Below are 12,145 nucleotides of genomic sequence, written 5' to 3' on the forward strand. Positions count from 1 at the left end.
TGGTGCTATGGAAGCTACAGGCATAGTAACTACATTATGCATCTAATTTAATATCCCCAAATGACATTCATTATGATCAATTCCAGTTCAGCTTCGTTTTCAAGTACATCAAAGCTGCTCTTTTCAGAAAGGAACATGTTTGCAAGGAATGGATATTTTCAAAACTTCCCCCATCCCACTAGTCTATAAATCCTCTGATAATGTGGTTAGGTTAAAAAGACATAGAAAGAACACTCAAAATTCGGTTGAACTTGCTCTTAAGTTGCTATGTATCTGACCACCACCTACAATTGTCATGTGCACATTTTGCAGAGGTATGTATTATGAGCAGTGTGCCGGCTGTAAGGAGCCTTATGCTTCTAGCATTGTAAGGGGAAATGTCACCTGACACAAGATGCTCACTGAGAAATAGGGATCATGAACCAGACTCAATGGATAAGCAAGTAAAAGAGAAGTCTGCACATCAAAAATTCATTTTGCCGAGACATAGCAGTTATCTTGGCTACATAACATAGAAGGAAAGTAGAAGCTTTAGCGCTGGAAGTAGTCAAGGAATAAACCTATTTGCAACTAAGAACTTTTTGAGTGGACACCATACAGGCTTCCACATGCAACTCTGTTTAGTAATATATAATGATATAATATCTAAGCCTTCTCCTCCATCACTACCCCAAAATAATTTTGTCATCTTTTTATAAGTCACTTTTTTTGTGGGGTTAGAAACATTTGTGCACTATCCACTGTTAAAATAGAGTGTTCAATTAAAAGGATGACATGCACACTTGGGCATAATGACCTGGAAGCAGATGGAGATTGAACAACATGAAACAAAGAGGTGGCCTGGAAGCAGTGAAAAATATTCAGCAAATAAACAGTAACATGGCACTGTCAGGACAGGTAGAAAACAAGATGACGAAATTAGCACAGTATCTTGGAAGATTGTAGCTCAAGTAATCAGTGGCAGCATTGTGAAATTGAAGTTAGATCTTCCCTTGTGCCCTGTCACTTGCTTTCCCATCTCCAAATGATACAGAGATGGGAAATACCTTTTAAATCTAGTCCCATTGTTTATTTCGCTGTACAGGATTGTATTCTACATTTCCTGGGTGTGCACATGGACTGCGACCAAACTATCAAAGACATTTCTCCTGGTATACACTACACGGCCTCTCAATTTCATCCTCCAGCTTTAATTATTTTCTTTCGTGACAGCTTATTCTGTATTAGTGGTATTGGTTACAGACAGTTGTTTCTCTAAACTGTCATTTAGTTAAGCTAATTATTTTAGCTCCTTTCAAAAACTGTCCTTGTCAGCAAATCCCTTCAGCCTACTAATCATATTTACAACTCTTCTCTGAAACTCCATCCAAACCACATTCATCTTTCTGGATTATATTGCAGTGGTGGTTTGACCAGAACCAAAGAGATGTTTACTAACTGCATCCAACTTTAGTGTTCAGTCTGAAAAACCACACAGGTTACTGTTACACTAGCGAGTTTTTCCAACAAAACTCCAGTATTGTCAACAAAACTGGTGGAATGCCCAAACACAAGATGTGTTTTGTTTACAGTTTTTCAACAAAACTTGGCACTTTTGCTGGCAGCATTCTGGCTCTCAACCATGAGGCATAACAGTGCTGTTGACAGATTCTGTTAACTGAAAAAGCTGCATGGATGCTCTGGGGGGCCTTCTCTCGACAGACAGGGCATCCAGAACAAAGGGCAGCCTAGTCTGGCTGCTCCGTTGACAGAGTGGAGTGCTCTCTCGATTGTCTTTAAATGTGTGGCCATACTCTGTTGACAGAAGTTTTGTCAAGAAACCTCTTTCGACAGTGACTTCTGTCGATAGATGGCTGTAGTGTAACCACAGCCACAGAGAGAATTACGTACTATTGGGACTGCTACTCTTAGCATTTTTGAAGACTAGTGGAGCTGACCTTTTACAGAAACAGTGCAGATTAAATTATTAGTTTCTATCTTCAGACATACAGTCACAACTGTGATGGGATATGCTTTTTCTATTCTCCACCACTGTGACTATAATTACCTTTCCTGATGTTGAAATTCCGTGTGTACCTGTGTAAACAAGGATCAAGATTTGTTTTTGTTCCTGGCAGGACGTAGTGAGTGAAGATCTGGGATGAGTAAACTACTTAAACAACATAAGGTCAAAGTTTGAAAGAGACCAAAACTATGTGAGAGGTAAGGAGAAATGTACAGATCTTTAATAACCCCTCCCATCCCTAAAAAGGAACTTCATCTCCATTATACTATCCTAGAGGCAGACAAAGTTTACTTCACGGATGTATCAGGAGGAGAAGGACTAAGGGCAAGCCATCACTGAGAACACTGGCAAGATGGAAACCAGGACTATGAAGTGAGATTACCAGCCCTTGTTGAAGCCCCAACAAATGATCATCTGCGGTGATATTTTCTCATGGAAAAAGTATTTTTTCCCAGTACTCTTTTTGTGCCAGTACTTGTCAGTACTAAGTACCAGCACCTCAGCAGCCCCAGCCATGAGACTGGCTGGGGTAGGGGGCAAGGAGCCAGCTGAGTACCAGCACCTCTTTTTTTTTTGGTTAAAAATAAAAAAGGCACTGTTTTTGAATAAATTCTTATAGGCAAAGGGAACATTTTTGGTTGTTTTTCTTTTTTTAAAATTAACTGTTGCACTGAGGTGGATTGGAAGGATGAAAGTGCCAGACTGCACAGCTATCGAGTGAGGGAGGAAATTCCCTCTTCCCCTTGTGCCCCAATGCTTCCCTCTTGCTTTCTCTTTGTTAGCACTTGATCCTTAGATTTTCCTTTGCACAGACTCCACTTCCCCTGCTCTCACAGGATGGGTCTACACTGCTGCATGATGAGGCGTCCATTCTCCTTTTGATTTGAGACTTTATATATTGCCCCTGAAAGGCATTTGATGAGGTTCCAGTTCCAGATGTTGCCAGGAAGACTACTTGTGGCTTATTGTCTCACAGCAGTTCCACCACTTCTGGTGGGCCCGTTCTGCCCTTAATTCACTCCTGACGTGACCACTGGGGTTCTTCTCTTCCTAGGAAGCTGAGGGCAGTATTAGGAAGGACACTGCTGGGGATAGACACACAATATACTTTAGAAGTGCACAACCAGATTTCCACTAGTGGGCCCTTTTTATTATTATTATTTAAGGCACTGTTTACTCTAGAGGAGCTTTGCCACTTTAGTTAGGCAAACTGGCAAAGCACCTCTTACAAAGACTCAATTACATGCTATAAGTACATATGCTGGCACAGTTCATTCAGATTTAGTAACATATTGACGTAAGCACTTTTAGAGTGCTGTAACTTCATCTACAATAGAGCTTTTACCAGTGTAGCAAAGGTGGCAAAATAAATAAATTTCATACACCTAACTGATATAGCTACACCCATAAAACGTTTCCGTGTAGAGTAGTTCTCCATCATATTAATCTCATTCATTGCAAGAAACTTGTAGATGTATCAGGTGCACTACTAGCCTTCCCAACACTCCCGATCTTCATTCCAGTCCCCCCTTCACCCAACTCCACTTCACATCACATCACAGTGTATCTTCCCATATCTTTCCCTCCCAACCCAGCCCTTCCCCGCCAACCTTTTCTCAGGCTCTCACCACACACTCTTCCATGACCATATCCCATCAATCCCCTTTGTTCCACCTACTTCTCAGTCACCCTCTCATGGTGCCAGGCCAAGATGCTTCCCCTCGCCAATCTCATATTCCAGTCAGATTTTCCTCCATCTCCCAGCCTGGGCACTAGCAGGAGCAGCACTGAGAGCTCAGATGAGGCAGTCTCTCTACTCTCAGTTTCTGTGCCCAGCATCATAACCACTCCTGGGTGCCAAGAGGAGAAAATACAGCTGAAGTTCTGGTTCAGCCTTGTACAATAGGCTGATATGTAGGCAAATTCTTAAGAGGATTCATCTGCTAATTTTCATAGGCCCAGTGGTCAAATGCAGGTTGATTTTCACTGAGGCAGCAAAAGGTGCATCCTTTGTACATACCAATGGGTCAACAACAACAACAACAACAAAAATTGTTGACGTAATTGAAGCATTTCAACTGCTGCCCCCAAAAATCAGCTTGCAACACACCAGCCATGGAAAATTTCAACTTGTAAGTTCTAAGCAACAGAAAATATTACAATGGAAAGTACCTGCTCTCCCTATAATATTTAGGCTGACTATCTGGAAAGTTTTCATTATTAAAGTTTCTTTTACAACATTGCAGATGAACCAATGAGAGGCCACTGCTGATGGCTGCTGAAAACCTCAGCTAACTAACCTAGGGCATTGTGGAAAGCCCATGTACTGACCAGTGATCAGCTCTCAGTAAAAATGCCACACAAATGAGTATTGCAGCACCTCCTTATCCTTCTACCCTTCTAGACCCACAATTGCTTTCTGGCTGCAAGGGGTAGGGTGGTTTCCATCAAGCTCTGGCTTATTTAAAATACTTGACAAACTTTAAATTCCCCCTCGTGCCATCCCTAGCTGCATTTAGCTCTCTTTTGCTTGTAAGTTAACTAAGGAACAAAGATTGAGGAACATACATAAGATCACAAGAAATTCAGCATCAGAGACAATATAAGAACTTGGCAGTTCATGGCAACTAGTCTGTGTGCTGACCAGGTCTGGTGGACCATATGTTGAAACTGTGCCTGTTGGCCAGAAGGGAGTATTTTTCAAAAATCTGTAAATGAAACTGAAGCTATCATTATTTAATACATTTTAAAATGACCATGGGTTTTGTTTCTTGACAACAGCATTACATTGCTATTCTATGCTTTGCTATTTATGATGTAGGGCATTGGTTTTCATCTGGTGGGCCACAACACACTGGTGTACTGTCTAACTCTGCCATGAGATTTCGTCAATTTCCCCTCGCTGCCCATGGGGGGAGAAATTCATGACCCCGTGCTAGCTGGAGCTCAAGAAACTCTGCAGATCCATTGTTGGGGAAATGCCAACCCTGAAGGAGCCCGTTCATGCTGAGAGGCAGCTGAATTGCTGGTTCCCAGCCTAAACAGGCTGGTAGGGAGCCTGCTCCCAACCCCCTCACTATAGTAAGAGGGGAGGACAGGAGCCTGTTGGAACTGGGATGTGGTTTAAATGGTAAATCCTGGCTCCAAAGGGCTGGTGGGGAGGGGTGATGTTTATGAGCAATCAATTCAGCTGAAACAAGTGGATGTGCCATAGAATTGTTTGTCTCATTGAAGTGTCCCATGATACTGAAAAGGTTGGGAATCATTGATAGAGCGCAATAGCAAAGCTCTAATCAAAACAAGTTTGAAAAAAACTAGGAAGTATAAAACTCCCACACATAACTCCCACATGCGCACAATCACAGAAGGTTTTGAAATGCAAAATACACACAGCAATGATGGTACATGCATAGATGAAGCATGCGGACAATATTCAACTGACCTCACAAACTGAAGCAGAAGTTACTTATAGGCAAGAGGAAAGAAACATTTTTGCCTCTGGGTATGGACATCTTATTTAGAAAGGATGCACTAATTACTACTCAGCTGAAACTGTATTTCAAGCAACAAACAAGATAAAAGCTGTATTAGACCTATTGCAACAGCTCCTACAGTCATATAATCCTTTGTCTCCTCACAGAATGTATTGTCTTACAAAAAAAGTTTAAGAAGTAGAGAACAAAATTCCAACACTTCTATCACACAAATGAATGTAAAATTGTAGCACACCATAGTCGTCTTTTTGTTGGGAACTGCGCACTTTCGGTTATTTTATCTGTCATGTCTGCTCAACTTAAAATCAGTTTTAGGGATGCTCTCAAAAACATTTATACATGGAAAAGTATAATGCAAAAAATTAGTTCTATGGGATATACAGAGCACTGGTTGAATCTCTCTTGTCCAGCATCCTCAGGACCCCACCAGTGCCGAATGAGAGAATTTGCCAGATCACAAGAGGTCAATACTGTTCGGCACATTACCAACACTTCTGCTGCTAACTGTGCTCTTTGAAGACATTTAAGGGTAAATTAGAGCTAAATAAATAGCTTAGGACACAGAGCCAGGACTGGCAGCTGTAAACAAACTTTATGGGATCACAGGAAAGTTGGCTGCACCCATGATAAGTGGTTGTCGGGCTAAATAAAATCGTACCGGATTATGGAGGTTGCTGGATGAGGTTTCCAGAGTAGACAGGCTCAACTTTTCCTAAAACAACTGTAGATTATATATCTATAAACAGACATACTATAGTTTTTTTTACATATTTCACAAAACACTAAACAAGTGTATTAAGAAAAATTGTTAATGAATTTTGTTCTTTTTTTCCAAAAAAGTTATCACCCTGAATGCAATCTTCTCAGGGCAGGGGTATCACAAATACTGTGGGCATTTATTATATACTGATCACAGCCCTTCTTTTTAAAAGAGTTTGAAGAAAGGTCAAGTATCCCTAGGTGGGGGCAGAATCCACAGCTGGGGGAAGAGGCTTTTAGCGTGCCTAGCTGCCCAAAGCTGCGGGCAGCTGAGCAAGCTAAAAGCCTTCCCCTTGCTTTCCTCCAGTGGGGTGGCTATCAGGCTGACAGCTGCACCACTGGAGGAGGCAGGGAGAAGCAGCCAGAAAAAATGACCAGCCTTCGTGGGCTGGTAACTTCCCCGGTCCTGCAAGCAGAGAGGAGCTGGGAACCAAGGGGCAGCCTGGTTCCTGGCTGCCCTGCACTGGCAGAACTGGGAAACTGACCAGCCATGCGCTGATCAGCTTCCTGGGTCCTGCAAGGGGCAGGGAGATGGGAACCAGGCTACCCCTTGGTTCCCAGCTCCCCACCACCCTGCGAACCAAGAAACTGACCAGCCCTAGTGGGCTGGTCTGTTTCCCAGCTCCTACAAGCTCAGGGGAGCTGGGAACCATGCAGCAGCCTGCTTCTCTCTCTCCCCAGGATGAGTGAAAATTCAAGTAACATGGAGGTTGCAAGAATGCAACTCCCACGTAACTCCAGGGTTTACTGTAATCCTTGGAAGGCATAGTACAAGGTGGAAACTCAGTCATCTGGCAACATCCCTCATCTGGCAGAACAAAGGGTTTTGCTGGACCAGAGGGCAGCCAGGGGAACACAGCTTGGGGAACCCAGGCAGCCCTGCAGCTGGGAGCCAGCTGAGGCACAGTGCCCCACAGATAGCCCCAGCTGCGGGGCCTCTTGCCTGGCCAGGGGAATCCTGGCAGCTCTGAAGTGGAGAGCCAGCTGAGGCACAGAGCCCAACTGACAGCCCCGTGGCTGGGAGCTGGCTGGGGTATGGAGCCCTGCTGGCAGACCTGCAGCCATGGGGACCCCTGCCGGGTGTGCGGGGGCAGGAGCCCAACAGTCTTACAGGGAAGCCCACCAGGAGTGGGATCCCGACCTCCAAGCAGCCAGCCTGATGCCCCTTGCTCGGCAAATCCCCTCACCTGGGGCCTCTCAGGCCCTGAGGGTGCTGAACAAGGAAGGTACAACCTGTATTAAAAGTATATATAGCAATAGGAATATTTTCTACTCACCCCTTATACTGTATACTAAATATATTTATGTCAGAACAATGACTTATCTTGGAACCTTAAATTAAAAATATACTCAAAACAATTATCCACAATTTCCTCCTTATTTCCTCCTCTAAAAAAGCCTAATTTGGTTTATTGCAAAGTTACTTTACAAATTGGGGGGTTCTGATGCTATAAACAATTGTGTACATAATTATCTGCGGAACTCAGAAAAAAATTTCTTGCAGACTTGATTATATTAACCCTTTACATTTACAGGTAGCAGTAACAATATCTGAAAAGTTAAAATATTTTTTGCCATTGGGGCTGGAAGAAATGTCATTTTTTGCCTAGGTGACAACATAAAACAATGCATCAACATTCTCATTCTGTGTACAGATCTGATTAGCTTTCCCACATCTTTGTAACACTAAATTATTCAGTAATTTTATAAGAGTTTACACTTTATGACATTGTTATTAATTTATTTAAATAAAGCTTACGTCTCTGAACGAGTCAAAGTGGGTCTTTGTCCACAAAAGCTTATGCTCCAAAAAAAATCTTGTAGCCTATAAGGTGCCACAGGACTTCTGTTGTTTTTGCAGATACAAACTAACACAGCTACCCCTCTGATACATCTCTACAAGTCAGTAAATTTCAGCTTCATTCATTCTCCCTTGCAGTCTCATGTTGTTGAACAACGCAAAGAGTTGGGCTCCCTTCTGTGCACCCTACTAGTTGAGTGTCCAAGGACTGCCAGAGCTGCTGCATACCTTGTAAATCTCTGGAGTAGGTCAATAAGTCATCTATATACACTCATTCCTTGCTATACGATTGGTTCCTAACTTTTTGCTCGTAGGCGAAAACTCATAAGAGGGCCACTAAATTCCTTTTAAAATACTTGTAAAAGACTCTGGTTCCAAGTGCTCAGAGGGGCAGTAGGTGGCGCTGCTTTTGAAAAGTAAGTGAACCTGGGGTTGGGAGGGGGTTAAGGCTGGAGACATGAGCTGCCTACAGGCTTTAACTCACTCTCCCTCCCGCTCAGGTGGAGGTGGTGGCCCCTTGGTCCTCCTGGCTGCACCAGAAGTACCTGAGGGGTGTGGCGGGGGGGCAGGGGGTTTGGAACTGAACAGGACAGGGTAGATGTAGGGAGCGGGCTGTGGGGGGTTGTGCAGGGAACTGTGAGGCTGCAGATTTCCTTGTGCCCCAGCCAGGGTCCCCACGGCTGGCTCAGCTCCAGCCGTGGGGCTGCAGGTCTCCCTGCGGGCAGCTCAGCTCCAGCCACAGGGCTGCGGGTTTCCCCCCGCCCCAGCTAGAGACCCTGCAGCTGACTCTGCTCCAGCTGCGTGGCTGTGGGTCTTTCTGTGCCCTAGCCAGGCATCCCACAGCTGGAGAGGAGCCAGCCACAGGGCTGCCAGTGTCTCTGCTTCACCCCCTGCCGTAGACCCCAGGGGACTGCCAAACTTCCCCCACCACCCCCCGGGGACCCAGCAGCTGGAGCAGAGCCAGCTGCAGGGCTGCTGATCTCCCAGCCCCGGCCAGCAGCTGGCTTGTATTAGCGGGAGCAGTTCACTCATCTAGTAAACATTGGTAGGTAAGTGTCTCCCTCATTTTAGCGAGTACTGGTAAGTCAAGTACTCATTAAACAAGGGATGAGTGCACTGTGCTGGTTTTTTTTTTTTAAGTGTTGAGCTGAGAAGCCTTTCTAGGATAGTCTCATTTTCTTTTCAAGCACTAGACTAAATGTTGGGGCATAACATTTACAAAATCCTTTTACTTTTATTCATGCCTTTGTAAATATATATGCTTCTCTCCCAACATAATCTCCACAGTGCTAAGAAACACTATGCCAGCTGCTAACTTCTCATTATCCAGTTGACATAGCCATGCGCACAAAGGTGGGCACTTTACAAGATCTGTGGGAAAATATAGGGAAATAGACTGCAGATATACAGAACCAGATTTTCAAGGGGGTTTATCTCATTGAAGTCAACACAAACTTTCACTAGACCCTTTGAAGATACTTCTCAAAAAAGGCTAATTTCTTACCAAATAGCTTTGTAGACCCATATGTATTTTTTGGAAAGCTATTACTTTCCCCCCACCCCATTTTCTAAGACGACAACACTGATATTTCTGTCTCCCTCCCATTCTCCGTCCAATCAAAAATGGCTGAACAGTTTTTGCTGAAACTTGCCAAAACAAACCAATTCATCTCCAAGCAGAGGCCAAACTTGGATTATTTCTGCCTGAAAGAAAAATTTCAGAGTGTTAGTTGTTTAACCTAATTTTTGTACTTGTTTGAGTTACTGATACAAAGTCTTGTTCATGTGTTATGCAAGTATATATTTGCAATTAATACTTTGCGCAGGCGTAGCACACCTCAACTTGTTGATGCTCCATGATGGGTCAGTAAATTCAACAGGACTTTAGTAATCTATTACACTGTTTCTTAATTAAATTATTGACCAAAACATTGTTTTTATTATTCCACCTTTTACATAGATCCTAGAAAGCAGGAAAACATTGTTACTTCCCAACACAGAGGCTTAATAAATGAGGGAACACACAGGTTAAGTGAATTGCACAAAGTCATATAATGATACAATGGCAGAGCTAGAACAACAGCTTGGGTATTCCTGGGTCCCAGATCAATTCTCTGTCCATTGGAGCAATGTCTCAACTGATATATTGAGCCCAGGAAAGAAAATGCTATTTTAATTGCCTACAATACATACATGCAGGCTTTGATGTGTGTGTTAGGAGGAATGCAGGGCAGAGGGCAGTGTACCCTGAAAGCTGACCACTTGGGCAGCCACCCAGGAGAGAGAGAGGTGCTGTCCAACTGATTAGTAGAGGGCCCACATCCGCCCACAGCCAGCAGCATGTATTTCTATTGGTGGTGCATGTGCACACATGCCTTAGCACATGCAACAAAATTTATTCTGCCCATAGATGGAAGGAAAGTAGAGGGAACACTAGTAGAGGACAATCTTGTGCTAATAAATGCTGGATACACACACCATTATGGTAAGGCTTCCAGTGGACTTATTTTTTTTACGTCTTTCCCTTTTTTTAAAAAAAATTGAGAAAACGATCTTATGGGAAAGTATTACACAAGGACTTTACATGTACCCTGACACAGAACAGAGTTGAGCAGCCTCCTGTGCTATAAAGTGGCTCCTGCTAAACCCTTAGCACCGAAGGTAACAGACTGATTGAACGCTGTAAACATTAATCATGTGCCTCCAGTCAGCCACCCACCCTCCCCAGCCCCTGCTGCAGCTATCACAGTTTGCTACAGAGGGACTTGTAACCCCCACTACACCCCCGCCCCACACACACACCTTGCTGCATCCGTTACGCAGCACTAGAAAGGGCCTGAGAGAATCGCGACAGTCTTCGGAAACAAACCCAAACAACCCAGCGTCGCGACATCTTGCCTTAGCGTCACTGGTAGGAGGTGGGGAGCCGCTGCCAGGGAGAGATCCGTGCTCCTGCTTTTAACCCAGCAGCAGGAAGCGGCTCGAGCTGGCGCTGAAGACGCGCTCTCCGCCCCTAGAGGGGGAAGGGGCGCGCCAGAAGTTTCCTTCCCTCCCCCAGGGGGCGGCATTGCGCGGGGGCAGCAGCAGACGCTGCCGCGGGGTCGTTACCTTGGGAGACAAGCGGCTGCCGCAGGTGCCGCGGCTGCTCCCGCGCTAATCCCGCCGCCGCAGCCGCCTGGCATTTAAAGCCTCGCGGCTTCGGGGCGCCTTCGTAGCATCGCTGCGCTGGGGGCTGCCAGGGTGGCTGCCGCGAGCCTGCCGCTCCGGGCTCGACGCGGCGCAGTAGTGGATGGGGCCCGGGCGACAGCAGCAGCCGCCAAAGATCACCGAGGCAAGGGTGCGGAGGAGCGTGATCCAACCCAGCCTCCCGCCCCTCTAGTGGCGCTCTGCCCGCCGGGACTGTCCATCGCCACCGCTTTCCCCCCCCCTGCCTTGAGCCCCTTGCCAATAAACGCGCGTGGACGGCGTGGTCCTGGCCAAGGCACTGCGTCTATGGTTGGCTGGTAGAGCCCTGCTGGCAGAAGCCACGTTTCTCTGCAAAGTCGAGGCTTGCCGCTGCCCCCAGCCCAGCACCGGGCCAAAGGCGGCAAGATCAGTTTGCTGTGAGTGGAATGGGGCTTTTAGGAAAATGAGCTGCACTTTGCAATTTGCAACATCAAAAATAATCTCCCAGCCCTTTCACTTGCTTCATGGATAAAAAGTGCCATATAGGCACTTCCTAACACTCCTACGCTTATTTAACTTCCACCCCCACGGGAGAGGTGGAAGAGCTGACGTTGTTTAGGCTAAATAATCTATTTTCCTACCTAAAGATATTTCTGATATTGTTCATTGAAACACAAAGTTCTGGAGCAAAGCAAGGCAAAAGCAAAAGACAGTTCTTATTGTGTAACCCATACAGTTATCAAGACACGGGATATTTAAATGCACCAATTAATAGAGCCTCCTCTGAGACAGCAATAAGAACTGTAAAATTTGGAAGAAAAATTTCATTTTGAGGGCAGCTGTGCTTGAAGATCTTTATAAATGTTAAGGTTACAGTTAAGTCCTATGATTAGGGAAAGTATAGCCTCTCTGGTGACTAAG

Source organism: Carettochelys insculpta, chromosome 6 (assembly GCF_033958435.1).
Source record: "Carettochelys insculpta isolate YL-2023 chromosome 6, ASM3395843v1, whole genome shotgun sequence".
Classification (NCBI taxonomy): domain Eukaryota; kingdom Metazoa; phylum Chordata; order Testudines; family Carettochelyidae; genus Carettochelys; species Carettochelys insculpta.